At 43.1% G+C, this 15,863-nt stretch overlaps 1 protein-coding gene across 4 annotated transcripts in view; it reads left to right on the forward strand.

Moving 5' to 3' along the window:
* PCSK5 (proprotein convertase subtilisin/kexin type 5) overlaps nucleotides 1-15,863 on the forward strand; it is a 483,293-nt gene that overhangs the window by 336,038 nt on the left and 131,392 nt on the right. The gene's annotated exons all lie outside the window — the stretch shown is intronic.

Below are 15,863 nucleotides of genomic sequence, written 5' to 3' on the forward strand. Positions count from 1 at the left end.
GGCACTATTCACAATAGCAAAGACTTGCAATCATCCCAAATGCCCATCAGTGACAGACTGGATTAAGAAAATGTGGCACATATACACCATGGAATACTATGCAGCCATAAAAAAGGATGAGTTCGTGTCCTTTGTAGGGACATGGATGCAGCTGGAAACCATCATTCTCAGCAAACTATCACAAGAACAGAAAACCAAACACTGCATGTTCTCACTCATAGGTGGGAATTGAACAATGAGATCACTTGGACACAGGAAAGGGAACATCACATACAGGGTCCTATTGTGGGGTAGGGAGGAGAGATAGCATTAGGAGATATACCTAATGTAAATGACGAGTTAATGGATGCAGCACACCAACATGGCACATTTATACGTATGTAACAAACCTGCATGTTGTGCACATGTACCCTAGAACTTAAAGTATTAAAAAAAAAAAAAAAAAAAAAAAAAACTCCTCACTGCACCAGCCATGAGCATTCGCCCCAGCAAGCACTGCACCTTTTACCTGCTAATGCTGGTTCATCTTTTACCTAGCACTTCACAACCGATTGAATAGCAGCTATGCTTGGGACCATTTAGGATGGTCCCAAAATCCCAACCACTGAGACCACTGTGAGAAAAGCCCTTTGTAACAACTTACCTTCTCTTTGTGTGAGTTTTATGCCAAGTATCTGCAGATGTGCAACTCTTCTGCCAGACAGTTCTGTAGGCCACGGACAGGATGGCCCCTCTGAAGGAATGTGCAGGTGATGACATTTCTTTCATCATTTTGGTATTTAAACATGACACTGTCTCCAGCAACAATGAAATGCACTCCTGATTGTTTATGGCATGGCTATAGGTGGAACGTGCTGTGAACGTCTGCACTATATTTTGCTCCATCAACTCTTGTTATCTGGGTTGATATAGGAAGAGAGATAACAAGAGTTGTGTGTCTTGTTGATATCACAAGAGTTGTGTGTTAGAGAGAGAACACAGCCACCCAGCGTTGAGCAGGCTGAAAATACTGCCACTGTCAAAATACTGCCTGTGGCATGCGGTTAAACGCACAGTGCTACGCCAGGAGTTGCTCAGTTTCAATATATCTGCTAGATCATTCCAACCAGCTTTCTTATATTCCCAGGCTCTGGCAATGCTACTGCCATTTCCTTACTCACTCCAGTTTAAGTCCATCAGCTTGACTCCTTTTTCGCCACTCATTTCCTGTATGCAGGCTGTCGTCATTTATCAGTAATAATAGCATTTATTCACCATTTACTATATTCCAGACAAACCCTGTGCTCAATGCCTTTAAATACTTTATCAAATTTAGTCATTACAACAACTTTCTGAGGTAGGGCTATTTTCATATTTTTTTGCAGCTATGGAAACCAGGGTTAGAAAAGTTAAGTAGCAAGCCTAAAACACCACACAGCTAGAAAGTGGCAGAGCTGGAATATGGATCTAGCTTTCCCAGCCACTTATGTACCATAGTCCCTCCTGTAGAGCATTAATGATCTTATCTGTCCCTCCTTTATGTGACACTTTGAAGTTTCCAAAGCATTGTCACAAAGTGTATCCTTTGATCCTCCGAGTGGAGCAGAGAACTAGGCAGGACATGTATCACTGTCATTTCCACAGAAGTGACTAAGCCCAACAGAGTTTCACCGACCTACTCAAAGCCATGCATCCACGCCTTGGACTCAGATCTTCTCTCTTTTCATTATTCCCATAAATATCATGCTTTTTGTTCAGAGAAGCTGATTCTGCTGTAATGACCAATGTATAAAATTTCATGGGAGGCCAGGTTTAGCCTACTACAAAGATATTTCAGATGGTTGAAGTTTTCCAAAAATGGAAGAGGAGGTAGTGAGTTCTTCCTTTTCAGTATTCATTCAAACACTGAGCAGTCACTGGCTAGGCTAGAAAATCATTGAGGGAATTCAACCCTGGGGGCAGGGTAAATAAAGGCAGCTAGAGTAGATGCGTTCTAAAGGTCATCTCTCCCTGAGATCTGATGGCTCAATTTTCTGGACACCACTCTGTCCTCACCATTTTGGTTGTAGTGGCTCTGCTCCCTCACCCTGGCTTACTGCAGCCATCTCCTGGTTGATTTTTCTGGACTTTGTCTTTCAATTCATTTAGTCTCCCTTGACCAGGGTGATCATCACCAAAGTTGTACCCAGCATAGACTTTATCTCTTTCTAAATCTTCAATGGCTCCCTTTGACTAGCCATACCCACTCGAAGCCCCTGTAATTGATGTTCTGTTATCTGTCCACATCCTCTATCCAAGGTCATTTTTTATTTCTCCCAAACTCGGTTTCTACTTCACTCAACCCAATCATTTACCTGCTCCCAGAGACATCAGACTTATTCTACCTTCACCCCTTTGCTTTGTCTCTCTCTGAAACATTCTCCACTTTCCCTCTTGCCCACTTAGCTACATCTTTTCTTTCATGCCTAAGGCAATCTCATTTTCAATTCAACAAACATTGAATGAATTCCTCACACTTAGGAACAATCTTTCACTCATACAGTGAGGCCACAGAGACCCCAAAATAAGCAAGAGATGGCCCTGTCCTCGGGGAAGAGTACAATCAGAACCAGCTGCTCTGGGCAAGCCTTAGATTTGAACACTTGATTCTACATCGGCTAGTTTTCTTGGCAGTTGATGTGAGCTGATTCTGTCTGTCCCACAAAGGGTAGAAAGTGAGCCTTCTTCCAACACCCCACGCACCATGCAAGAAAATGGTAGGCAAGCAAATAGTTTCAGGTTACATGATTGAGGAGTCTATGATTGCATGTTTGACTTTATCCCCACATTCACTCACACACACACGTGCATACACACACATATGTGTGTGCGTGCAGCCCACCAATGATTTGAATTTCTAGCATATTGGAAGGGAAGGTGGCATTTAAAGATAAAATCTCATCTCTACTACTTTCTTGGAAAAGGGGTATAGCAAAACTCTGGTTAAAAGAGAAGAGTCTGAAATCTGACTTCTTGATTTAAGTCCCAGCTCTGCCAACAGCTAGGTGACCTTAACAGGCCCCTTAATGTCTCATTGCCTCAACTTTCTCAACAACAACAAAATGCAGGTGTTGGGGTAATTTAACAAACAAGCAGTATACAATGTCTTTCTCCCAACAGGATCAAGTTACTTTAAGGATCAAGTAAGTTAGTATTTGTGCAGCACTCCGAACAATTCCTGGCTTGTGGTAATCATGAAATAAGTGTTAGATGTTCTTATTATTACTAATTCAGAAACCTTGGTCAGACTGCTTAAATTTCCTGAGCCTTGTTTTCCTCATCTGTAAGATGAGAATAATGCTCACCTCCATAAGCTGGCTCTGAGAATTAAGTGTGAAAATATTGAGAAAGCTTTTCTAGAAAATCTTCCCGTATCTTTGACCCAAGGCCTGGACTTACACTCCCCAAACAACACAACTACAACTTTCTCTTCTCCCTACTACTTTAGCCATTTTGCAAGTCTATCATTCATGCTACTGTAGTAAGCTGGTTGTTTTTATTCCATAGAAAATGCTGGCCTCTGACAAATTCATCTTTAGAAAATTATAACCTAAATGACACTAGACAATTGCATAACCCGAAGACTGTTCAAGTTCCCCAAGCCCACAGGCAGCTTTTCCACAGCCCATCCCTGCCCATTTTGGCAAACTGTGAACAGCAGAGAGAGGAATTGGCCCTCCCCAGGAAGATTTGGGGCCCGAGGCACATCATACCATGTAAAATCTGGTTAAGATAAATATCAAGAGCAGCCTTGAAAGCAAAAAAGAAGTCAAAGCAGGTCAGACAGCAGCCGGAGGGAGTTTGGGAAGGGGAGGAGGGCCTGAGTCACCAGCTCTGCCTGAGATGATCACTAGAATTGAGTTTCCAGGGAAAGGCAGGCTTCCTGAGCCGTGGATGCTAAGCCTGCCTGGTAGCTGCAGATGTAAGCCATGGGCTAGGTTTTGAAGGCCCAGGACCTCCCCTCCAAATGGGGTCCAGACTTGTTTCTCTGGTTGCTTGTTCTCTAGGGATGCTGCTAAAGAAGCCACCAAGGGGAAAGTGACTTACCTAGTTCAGGAAGGTCCAGTGGCCTCCAGGGGAGACGCTGAGTACCTACTTGCGGTGGGCTTGGTAATAATGGAGAGTGGAGGCCAGGTGCAGTGGCTCAAGCCTGTAATTCCACCACTTTGGGAGACCAAGGCAGGTGCGTGATCCTTCTCCATAAGGATCACCTGAGGTCAGGAGTTCACGACCAGCCGGATCAACACAGTGAAACTCGGTCCCTACTAAAAATACAAAAATTAGCTGGGGTGTGGTGGCACACACCTGTACTCCCAGCTACTCAGAGGCTGAGACAGGAGAATTGCTTGAACCTGGGAGGCAGGGGTTGCAATGAGCCAAGATCATGCCACTGCACTCCAGCCTGGGCGACAGAGGAAGACTCCATCTAAAAAAATAAAAACTAAAAATAATAATGGAGAGTGGAGTCAGACTTCAGGTGAGGAGGGTTTGAAGGCACTGCAAATCAGCTCTTCTGCCGGAGGGGCTGAATTGTTCTAGAGGCCACGTAGACTTTCTAGAGCTGCAATGTTTGTTTCTAGCAAAGTCAGAGGTTTTTTGCAAGCTCCTCCTCTGTTCTCTACATGTCTCCACAGGACCTCTCTGTAGGACTAGGCTGAGAAGGCAAGTTCTCAGGTCCATATGGTAGAGGGGGACAGAGGCTACAATATCACTGGTGGAACCAGGCTCTCTATGGCATAGATGGGGTAGAGGGAGGCATGTAGAGCCTTGAAAGGAGATATCAAGGCATTCAGGAAAGGAAAAAAGAGCAAGAATGCATTGAGTCATACCACTCTGAAATGTTTTGATGAGTCAAACATCCTCTCATGATGTTATTAATGTCAAAGAAACAATTCCTTGGGTTTATATTGAGGTTGCACAAGTTAGCTCACAACCAATTCCTGACCACTGTGCTAAGAGCTGGGTGAAGATCAGTGAATGTCACAACGTTATGTTACTCTCAAGAGCTTTCTCCATGAGGCAACAAGAGGAATAATATTAAGCAATAGAGGAATAGCTGAGCTGCCTTTCTGTCCAATATTGGTTTACAGTGCCCACAATTTTTTAGCAAGTGGATCCTTCTAGAACTGTGGATTTAGCATTGGGGGTCAAAGGGAAGTTGGCTGCCATTTCCTGAATAGAACTTTGGTGCCAAACAGAACCATGCCTGGTTGACTTCTTAAAGGTAATACAATGGTTAATAAAATTGGAGTCTGTTTTCTTAAGAAGTCCTTGAACAGTCGTGGAGAAAAATCCTTTTGAGATATTTTGTGTATACTTACTATGCATTTCTTTTTTTGGTTTTTGAGATGGAGTCTCGCTCTGTCACCCAGGCTGGAGTGCAATGGTGCAATTTTGGCTCACTGCAACCTCCGCCTCCTGAGTTCAAGCAATTCTCCCGCCTCAGCCTCCTGAGTAGCTGGGACTACAGGCATGTGCCACCACTCCTGGCCAATTTCTTGTATTTAGTAGAGATGGAGTTTCACCATGTTGACCAGGCTGGTCTCAAACTCCTGACCTCAGGTGATCTACCCGCCTCAGCCTCCCAAAGCGCTGGGGTTACAGACGTGAACCACCATGCCCAGCCATTACTATGCACTTCTAAATCAACCACAGTATGAGAAGGAATAATATTACTTGATATCAGGCAGGAGACAAACAGGGAACTAACAAAGTTTGGAGCAACTGATCTCATTTTATGAAGCTGAAGAAAGATTAAGTACATGATTCAAAGCCACCACACAACAGAAGTGAGTTGAGCATTGAGTGTTTCTAACGATGTCCCTGGTGTTTGCTCTCTGGTGTTGCTTATCTGAGGGACCGAGTTTTACTCACTGGAGTAGCAACAGCTGGATGTTGTTGAGTGCTTACTAGGGTGCCAGTACGTTTCAAAGCACATTTCATGGGTTAACTAATTTAATCCATCTGGCCATTTTCTTAGCTGTGATTATCACCATTTTACAGATGAGCTGACTGAGGCTCAGAGAGGTTATAGAACTTGCCCAAGGTTACAGAGCTAGCCAAGGCAGGGCTGAGGTTCACATCTAGGACACCTGGTTCCAGATAGAGGCACTTCACCAGTCTCCCACCTCTTGGGGGAAAGCATGCTTCCAAGTGGGCAGAAGACAGCTCATTGTCATCTGAGCACACAGCGGGAATGAGAGGAATCTCAAAAAGGAGAAAGAGCCATCCTCTCCACTGTGGAACCAGTGAGGTTCTAGTCCTGGATTCCACACTCTGGACAGCCTCAAGTTCTGATAGGATGCAAACCACGGGGAAGGACGCTGGTAGGCAAGGAAACACCTGAGCTCTCTGACACCTGGATCTGGAAGCCTCCTGCCCCTCCACACCACATTCCCCACCCCCATCCATACACATGCTGCTGCCCTCACTTCCATTCTCACCTGTTTATGTGCTCCACCTCAATGAGGTGGAGAGGACTGTACAATTTGTCCCGATACCTGCCAAGTAGGGGAGCCCCCACCACTCAGTGAAGAAGCAGGTACAGCCCAAGTGCAGTGACCAGTCCATAGGGGACCAAGGATTCCAAGTTCTGAAACTGACTTGATGAGACTCTGCTGGGGAAAAGCCCCATCTGATGGAGATTCACGTATTTCTGACCGACTTTGACCTCAGCATCCTAAGAAGGGCACAACCATGGCTCTGGAATTTTCCACAGCACAGTGCAGGAAAAGCTGGCTTTGTTCTGGTATAGGGAGGCTGTCTCCAGGGGATGCTAATAATAAAAAAAGAACGTGTGTAGGTTGCATCCGCAGCCCAATTGCTTTGCGAGATCATTGTGCTCGGTCCAGAGGGTCATTAATTTTAGCTGCCTCATTGCCACCCACATATGCAGCCAATACATTCCTTGGGGAAGGAGAAAAAGCACAATTTGGGATCCAGTCTCACCAGGGTTTAGATGATGTTCACACAGGGTTAACATTCTGGTGCTTAAATTCCTTGTTTGATCAAATGGAGCTGAGACCACTTTGTACCCTACATTATTATCTGAGATTTAATGAGATAACACAATTAAAGAAACAGAATCATAACTAACCTCTGTCATCCATTCTTCTGGTGCTGTAGGTCTGTTTTCTCATTTGATTCCCCACCACATCCTATGAGAGAGAGAGAGTATTATCCACATTTTACAGAAGAGAAATATCTGGGAAATATGTGATTTGATTAATTTCATACAGCTGGAGAAGGAAGTGACCCCAAAATGTAACCCAGGACGGGATGACTCCAAAATGTATGCCCTTACCCAATGTAGTTCTTCTTACGATGCTGACATGCAGTAGGCACGGAGCAAACCTTGATTCCCTTCTTTATTTCCACACTTAGTCTTTTTGAAAGCACAATCTGGTCACTCCCAAAAAATCATTGGGCAGCCCGACTAATCAAATGCTTCCTCAGTCACCAAGGGACAGAGGCATCCTGGGTGCCGCATCCCATACAGACCTGTCACTGGGCAAACCTGCGGATCTCTCAGACAGTGTTAATGAGGACCGGTGAGAGACTAAACTGTCAGTTACAAAGCTGCGACCAGCTACTATGCAGCTAGAGCCCCAGGCCTTGGCATCCAGCTCCTCCTCTTTCCAGGGGCTTCTCTTTTCTCTTGATTAGAGATTTGGCTGAAATGTTTGAGCACTTGAAGTCAGGGCATAAAGAAAGAGGAAAGGAGTGTGGGAGAGGCATGATGAGCCAGCACTTTCTATGTGTTGATGCAGAGAAAGAGAAAGGGTAATTTGAGGATGTTCCTTCCCATGGGGCAATGGAGCAGAGAAAGTCACACTGCGGCGGTATTTCAAGGGGTTTAAGAGAAGTTATAAAAGCCATGAGGGAGGTTCATTGGGTTGCTAAAGAAAGAGGATAACAAGTCTCATCCATGTGTCCGTGTTTGAGGACTTAAAAGCTGTAACAAGGAACATTTGATGGTATCAAGCTCTGTGGGAAGGACTTGGGGCTTTAACTCTTGGTGCACTAGCACCTTTATGTAGTCCAGAAAGTCAGGAAGGCTCCGTGGGCCACGCTCCTGAAAATTTCACCTGCCATCTTCATCACTCCAAAGAGAAAGGAAAAGGCACATCCCTAAAGGCCTGGCAGTGTCGTGCTCACTCATGGGAAGTGCTCTCCCAGCCCTCAGTCCTTTCAAGTCATTCACTTTCTCAGTAAGCATCTCCCAAGGGCGACTTGCATCAGGTTGTTGGCGCTGCTTTCCGAAAGATAAATAAGTTATTCTGTCAAATTATGCTCACTTATTTCTGTCAACATGTATGTAAACTTAGATATCGCCTCCCTGTGAATGCATCAGATACTGTACTGCTCTCCCCACTAGGGTGGGCCCTCTGCAGCCACAAATAGAGGAGACAGTTGGGGATAAAATCATAACTCTGATGAACAGAGAGACTGAGTGCACTAGCAAACCTGTAGAAATTCTAGGCTCACAGGAATAGCAAAAGACAGCCCACTAAATAAAGAGACTGTCAAGAAGCGTTTCACACCTAACATGAGCAGTCAATGGATTCCCATCCACCAACAACGTCTTTCACGATTTTCCTCATCCACAGGTTCAATGAGAAGCTTTGTAAATTTATTTTTTGTTTAATTGCAGACAATAATCACTCTCAGGGCTGGGCGTGGTGGCTCACGCCTGTAATCCCAGCACTTTGGGAGGCTGAGGTGGGCAGATCACCTGAGGTCAGGAGTTCAAGACCAGCCTGACCAACATGGTGAAACCCTGTCTCCACTAAAAACACAAAAATCAGCTGGGCGTGGTAGTCCAGCTACTCTGGAAGCTGAGCAAGGAGAATGGCTTGAACATGGGAGACAGAGGTTGCAGTGAGCTGAGAATACGCCACTGCACTCCAGCCTGGGTGACCGAGTAAGACTCTGTCTCAAAAAAAAAAAAAAATCACACTCAGCCCTTTTACCTCCACCCTACCTCCAGACCTCACCCCTTGGGTCTGGTCTTGCAACCAGCTGTTTAGAAACTTAAAAAAAAATGACACATAAAAATTGTGTGCATTTATGGTGTACAGCAAAATGTTTTGAAATATGTATGCATTATGGAATGGCTAAATTGAGTTAATATATGCATTACCTCACATACTTATTTTTTGTGCATGATGAGAACACTTAAAATCTACTCTTAGTGATTTTCAAGTACATGATACATTGTTATCAACTCTAGTCACAATAAATCTCTTGAACTTATCCCTCCTGTCTAACTGAAATGTATCCTTTGACCAAAATCCCCCCAGTCTTCCCCACCACCACAGAGAGCTGTTACCATAATTGTGGTTGTAAGCTATTGCTGGGGAGCCAGTGTATTTTTTTTTTTAACAGAATTAAACAACACAGAAAATCCCTGTCCAGACCCTCAACCAAGTTAATTCATTCAAAAAAATATTTCTGAGTTCCTCTTAGGAACTTACAGCCTAATGGGCAAAACAAACTGCTTGTAAAATCTCAGTTTACTTGATACATGGAATTGCCTTTTAAAGAATGGTGGCCATTTTAACAGAGAAAACAAATTTGGAGGGTATAATCAATCGTTGAGTAAATCTGCTTTGTGTAACATGCCTGCTCAAAATTTGTTTGTTTCATAGTAAATTCCTTTCTGATGCCCTTACCTCATCAAGTGGTTGAGATGAGGCATGTACTCGGTTCTTCCTTTTTATAAATAGCAAAGCTACTTGGAACACTAAAGGGGGAAATGAATCCATACCAGCAAATATCGTAGAAAGAGCATGGGCTCAGTCTCAGACACACCTGGGTCACAGCCCAACTCTGCCACTTACCTAGTTGAATGAACTTATGCAAGATTTTTTTATCTCCCTGAGCCTCAGTTTCTTGTTTATAAAAGAGGTTGTTGTCTGGATTAAGTATTACATAGAACAGCACTTTAATACAGTAGGCGTCCATGAATAGGAGCTTGTATGATTACTACCTTGCCACTACATTCAGGTGTGTTGGCCAAGACTTCACTTTGGATACACTTTTTTAACTGCTTGACTGTGGTCAAGGGCCACATGACAGTGGAAACTAGAAAGATCAACTCTTAATTCTGCCCTTTGAACAATGTGTAGGCTGAAGGAAACTAAATATTTGTGTGTGTGTTGGAGCCACAATTTACGATCCATCCTTTTTGCAGGCGTGCCAACCCATGAGGTTGCCAGAGTAGCATTTCAGAGCATCTGCACAAACCCCACAGATCAATGCCAATGCCTGCCTGAGAATGAAAAATAAATGGGACCAGGAAGGATAAGTCTTGTCAGTCAAAGAAAGAATATGCAGGAAGGACAAGGGCAAGTTGTCCTTGAGAGAATGGGATAGAGAAGAGATTTCCTCCAGACACCTCCAGGGTAGAGATGTAGAACCCTCCTTCTAGCTGCCTAATGTTCATTCTGTCTTTAGTGCATCCTTGAGGAAAGGAAGAAGACAGAGTTTTCCATCTGCCAGATGTCTCCCTTATCCTGAGTTTTATTCGTATATCAATTTATTTCCATTATCACAGGAGGTCTCCCAAGCTTCACTCCAACAGATGCTTCCCAAGATGGTGGATTGGTTGATACCCTTTGGACCCATCCCCAAAAGACAGGCAATACTGATTTTTTTTGACTAAAATAAAGTATTGGCCTGCTAAGCCAAAATCTGTTTGTGTAGACTTTAAAATAAAAAGTGGTAGCATATTCATAACATATATTTACCATTTTAACTATTTTTAGTGTGTAGTTCTGTGGCATTAAGTGCATTCACATTGTTGTGCAACCATTACCATCATCCATCTCCAGACCTTCATCATCTTCTGCCACTGAAACTCTGTACCCATTAAATAACTCCTTCTTTCCGCCTATCCTTAGGCCCTGGAAACTACAATTCTACTTTGTCTCTATCACTTTTACTACTCTAGATACCTCACCTAAGTGAAATAATACAATATTTGTGCTTTTGTGACTGGCTTATTTCACTTAGCATGGGGTCTTCAAGGTTCAACCATGTTATAGAGTTTGTCGGAATTTCTGTCCTTTTTAAGGTCAAATGATTGTGTTGACTTAAAGATGCTGCAGTCTCAGTTGATGGCCTCATAGTTTGAGTCTTGCTATAAAACTTCATGCTTAACAAGGCTTTGAAAACCAACTTATTTCATTAGTACATAAGTAGCTGAAAGTGTTGCTGCATATTTATTGTAGCTGGTGAAAAAAACATAGACGTTTTAAATAAAAATTATCTTCACAGAATGGTATCTTAAGTTGGAAACTATATGTTGGCATCCTTGCAAAGAGATAGTACTATTTGATTAACACTTGTGATTGTAGAATCGTTCATACTCTATGATTTCTGGCATCTGAGTGACAAGGCACATAAATAGGCCTCACAGGGAGGTCTACAGATAATTTCATACCCCAAGGTTACTCACTGAAATAACCAGATCAAAAATCAAGCAACTGAATTCTCATCAAATTCCTCCTACCCTCTCTTACTAATCATCTTGCTAAAAAGTTTTTAAACTCGCATCATAAACTATCAGATTTATGTGTTGATTAGTTTATTCAGTGGACATATTTATTTGCTAGAATTCTCTAAGTTAGCTGTAATCAATAAAGAAATATTATGAGGTATAAAAGAAAGTATAGCATTTGTTCAGGAGAAATGAGGCTCTTCTGGCCATGTAAACCTTAAAAATGATTACTTCAATCATATTTTGTAACTGTGGGTGTTGTGATACACGTTCACTTATTCTGGAAGACTTTATAACGTTTGCTTAGAATCTGGACTTGTTGACAGTATTCTACAGTGTTATCAAGAGACGGAATAAGCACAGTAAGCCACTCGTAACTTTTAAAATTTATAAGTATTAATTTTTAAGCTGTGTCTTCAACTTTTAAGGTAGCATTCCTCTCCAAGTGACTACACTTCCTCAATGTCCTTTGAACCATTATAGCATAGGATGAGAAAGGAACTAAAGGGGGAATGGAACATTTTGATCACAGGAGAAAATGATCTGGAAATCATAACAACAGATGAAGATGCCAGAAAGAAGAGCTTGTAGGATGAGGTGGAAAACAAAATACTGGCCCCTGAAGGCTCTGTTAAAAGTGACTTTTTGTAAGAATTTTGTATATCATGCCTGTCATAAACATTCAGCTTCATTGTGCAATGAAGACAGATGACAAGAATTTGCTGCTCCAACAACCAAAAAAAAAAAAAAAAAAAAAAAAAGCAACTTCTCTGTGTCCTTGGAACCTGGTTTCTTCTGTTCCAAACACGCAGTAAAAACTTGTGCCTGTAAGAGCTGGGGGCAGTTGTTTATGTAACTATTTGAACATCTACATAAATATGAGCATGGGAGAAGCTTCCTCTATTGTCATCAGCTGTTCTAATGTGAAGAGGCATGCAGACTTGAGAGACATGCACAGTGTAGCTGTCTTACACTGACTCTCTTTACATAAGCTTCAAGGTCATGAAGTTTTCACCATTTTGTTTCCAAATAGTAGGAGGAAAAAACAAGTTTTACGAGTACCTTATCAGGGTGGGGAAAGGGCTGGGGAAGGTTTTAGGTTAGCAGAAAACTTCTGTAGATCAGACAAGGATGGGAGTTTTGAGGAAGAGATTAAAGACAGAGGAACTGGTGGAGAAATATCCTGAGGAAAGAAGATTATAACAGTAGATGGGGAATTGACAATAGCCAGGAAGAGAGGCAGACCTTTCTTGGAGACAGAAGATAAGTAAAAAGCCAAGGAGGAAACAGAGATGACTTTTGACATTGAAAAAAAAAAAAAAGCCAAGGGAACTCAGACATCTTATTGCAAATGAAAAGGTGTCTCCTTTTGCAGAAGAATGGGTGGAACTTGGTTTTTGGGTGGCTTGGCCTACCCCAAGTGGGGAACGCAAGGTGGACATTGGAAGAAGAAGTGATGTCTCCTTTTGCAGAAGAATGGGTGGAACTTGGGCTTTGGGATGGCTTGGCCTACCCCAAGTGGGGGAGGCAAGGTAGAGATTGGAAGAGATGAATGAAGGGATAATCACGCAGTGATAGGGAGTCACCTGGGATGATGTAGACTCATAGTGGGACATAAGAACCTGTGCTTGGAGGATGTATTTAAAATCTAGGAGACGGGGTAATCTTTTGTGGTCATTATATCTAAGGCAGCACATTGTGAGTGCCAATAGAGGCCACTATAGTTGAGTAGATTGAGGACATGCAAAGCCAGGGTATTAAAGCCACCTACTGGTTTATGGAAGCCAATGAGAAGGCAAACAAGAGATACAGAAGAGAATTCAAAATTTTCACTGTTATATCTTAATAACCCTCAACTAACCTAACGATGCCTCATCTGTGTGATAAAAACTTTGGGCCGGCGCGGTGCTCAAAGCCTGAATCCCAGGCACTTTGGAGGCCGAGACGGGCGGATCACCGAGGTCAGGAGATCGAGACCATCCCTGGCGCTAACACTGGTGAAACCCCGTCCTCTACTAAAATACCAAAAACTAGGCGGCGACGTGGCGGGCGCCTGTAGTCCAGCCTACTTGGGAGCGCTGAGGCAGGAAGAATGGCGGTGAACCCGGGAGGCGGAGCTTGCAGTGAGCTGAGATTGGCACTGCACTCCAGCCTGGCGACAGAGCGAGACTCCGTCTCAAAAAAAAAAAAAAAAAAAAAAAAAAAAAAAAAAAAAAAACAACTTTGCGGCCGGACATGATATACTTTCGAACCTTCTAAGTAGCATTTACCTTAGCAGGAAGATGGTTTTAGTTTAAATCCTATCCTAGCTTGGATCTGATACATCATGAAATGAGGGTAGATGAATATGAGGAGGGTGAAGGAACAAACCCTGTGGTCCATTCCTATAGGACGATCGTCAGGCAAAGTACATTGTCTTTGCCTCTGGTCTAGCAGAGTCCTGGGTACACCTTCCATGTTTTGTTTCAATCTGGCCTGAGGAAGTATGATTTACTTTATCTTCTGGATCCCTTGGCTGTAATTGGGTTATAACTATCTCTTTATAAATATTCTCATAAATCTTTGAGGAAACCATGAGCAGGGTCTTTTTAAATTTGTACATCCCCTACATTCCCTTAGTTGCTGGCATGTATGTAGTGTTAAACAATATATCCTCACGGTGCAAACCCCGTTTTACTAAAAATACAAAAAACTAGACGGCGCGAGGGTGGGGGCACCTTATAGTCCCAGCTACTCGGGCAGCTGAGACAGGAGAATGGCGTAAACCTGGTAGGCGGAGCTTGCAGTGAGTGAGATCCCAGCCACTGCAACTCCAGCTGGGGGACAGAGTGAGACTCCGTCTTCAAAAAAAAAAAAAAAAAAAAATAATATATATTATATTATATCTCCATAAATGACATGAACTAGATAAGTTGTGCTCTCTAAGAGTCTACATTTCTCTAGGTAGGGTTTTAAGCTTCTATGAACCTCCTCCATTCTTGTTCCACTCAGCATATTTTTTTGAAAGATACATAGATATCATCTAACTGTAAACACAAATTGTTTGCACTGGTCCCTGTAGGCAAGGTCTACTTCTTCCCACCAAGCCTGCCCTGGGTCCTCTGCTCTTAATTTTGCTGGTACCTGGACTGATAATCACCTTGCCCAATTGATTGTGCCTCCTACAACAACAGTGGAAGCCATAAATAAGAGGTGAAGTGGAGGAGCCTGGATAAATATAAAGAAGGCTGCATAACTATGATAATGCCTGTAGTAAGTGACACAGACTCAACTTGAAATCACCACTCCTGCTAGATGGAGGTCACAGCTTTTTTCTGTCTTGGGACTACTGGTTACCAAGAATGTAACCAGTCCAGTCAACGCCTTTGCGTGAGTTAATAAAAGGTGTCCCTCTACAGAGGCAGAGGCAGCCTACACCAGAGTGCCTGGCATGGTGAAGCAAATGGGCTGAATGTCAGCCTCCACTGGACCATTTGGGTGGGTAGGCACCTTGTGCAGTGAACAACCTGCATACCTGTATTCTTTGCCCCTGCTAGTTATGCACTCTTTTGGGCATAGGTCTCCTGGGAAGTTTTCTACTCAGTCCTGAAGTGAGAATCACAGTCCCAGTCCCATTCTAAAAATTGTATGTAAGTTTCCCAGTCCAAATTGTACCTTGGTAACAATGAGGAGATATAGAGAAACAGAGCCCGGGGTGTGCAGGGTGTGCTGTGATTACATGTTTGCATCACTTTGAACATGCGCTTTTCCCTTCAGTTAACAAAACGAATAGAATAACTCTACATGAAAGGCTTTTTCTGCTACATAAAGGCAGACTCTAATTGTCTCTTCACATTCATCTTTGGGGTTTAGTGCTAGCAAGTATAAAATTTACATATATAAGATTTACTTACATGCTAGCTGTACCAGTCTAATGAAGTGATGTGGGTGGAGGAGAGGGGGAGAAAGAAGGATGAATTTCCTTCATTTCCTCACCAGTCAAGTCTGGGTTTCCAGGACTCTTTTCAATGCAACTGTGCTAAATCAGGCAATGAGTCTTGGCGTTTCAGTAAGACAACTTGATTAAACCCTGGGCGGATCCTGCTATCTCACCCCACCAGCTGGATCTCAGATTGACAGTGTTCAGACATGGCTTATGGGGGCTGTCAGAGTTGGAGGGGGTTGAGGTCCAGTGGAGGTTGTGTCTCTGCCAAAATCTGAAACCATATTTTCTGAGCATGACCAGTTTCTAAACCAGAAAAAGTGGCTCTGTGGATCTGACCAAAGAAGCCTGTCAATTTTTTTTTTTAAGACAATAGCAGGTTAGGATGAGTGCAATGAGGGTTGGATTCAGTGAGTAGAG

The sequence above is a fragment of the Rhinopithecus bieti genome, unplaced genomic scaffold (assembly GCF_001698545.2).
Source record: "Rhinopithecus bieti isolate Rb0 unplaced genomic scaffold, ASM169854v2 scaffold_19708, whole genome shotgun sequence".
Lineage (NCBI taxonomy): Eukaryota > Metazoa > Chordata > Mammalia > Primates > Cercopithecidae > Rhinopithecus > Rhinopithecus bieti.